The sequence below is a fragment of the Anopheles stephensi genome, unplaced genomic scaffold (assembly GCF_013141755.1).
Source record: "Anopheles stephensi strain Indian unplaced genomic scaffold, UCI_ANSTEP_V1.0 ucontig204, whole genome shotgun sequence".
NCBI lineage: Eukaryota > Metazoa > Arthropoda > Insecta > Diptera > Culicidae > Anopheles > Anopheles stephensi.
The window spans coordinates 13,896-14,732 of record NW_023405130.1 but is presented as its reverse complement, the minus strand read 5'-3'; positions in this window follow the sequence as shown (position 1 = coordinate 14,732).

Below are 837 nucleotides of genomic sequence, written 5' to 3'. Positions count from 1 at the left end.
AGTTGAAGTGTTTTGAAGATCGTCCGAGCGGCAGTTCGAACCGCCTCCCATGTACTGCTGCTTGCACACATTTCCGCCGCTAGATTGTTCATCGTGAGGCGGGTGTGGCACTGCTGTTGCATCTCCTGCTGTGCCCGAGCGAACCGTGGACAGTGAAACATGACATGCTCGACATCCTCCACGGTGTTTTCACACACCGGGCAGTTTGGCGAGCCGTCCAGGATGCCCTTGTCGACGAAGTAGCTCCGGAGAAATCCATGACCTGTAAATAGTTGGGAAACGTAAAAGTCAACTTCTCCGTGCTTGCGTTTCACCCAGGACATAATGTCTGGGATCATTCTCCTCGTCTTCAAACCCGGCGCTCTCTGTTGTTCTGCTCCAGCTGTCCACTGTTGCTGCCAGCGTCTCAGCGTCTCCTCACGCTGCCGTTCTCGTATTCCCGGTGCTGGACCGCCCCGCGCTGCCTTCTCGTCGTGGCAGCGTATGTCCTCCTCTAGGAGAAGAACTAACGGGATGGTACCAGCCACCACACAGGCGGCGTCGTATGAGGTCGTCTGAAAGGCGCTGGCAACTCGAAGCACTCCTGTCCGATGCGTTCTCTGGATCGTGGTGCGATGGATCTCCTTTTGAAGAAGTGACCGTCCCCACGCCGGTGCCGCATAGCGTACGATGCTGTTCCCCACGTTGACCAGCGGTCTCCTTCTGCTGCTCTTCGGTCCACATTTGTTCGGCATCAAGGCGGTCAGGGCATTCGTTATTCGAGATGCCTTGGTGCACACCTTCTCCAGATGCCGGCCGTGGTGCTGTTTGCGGCAGAGTTCGACCCCTAGGTACTTG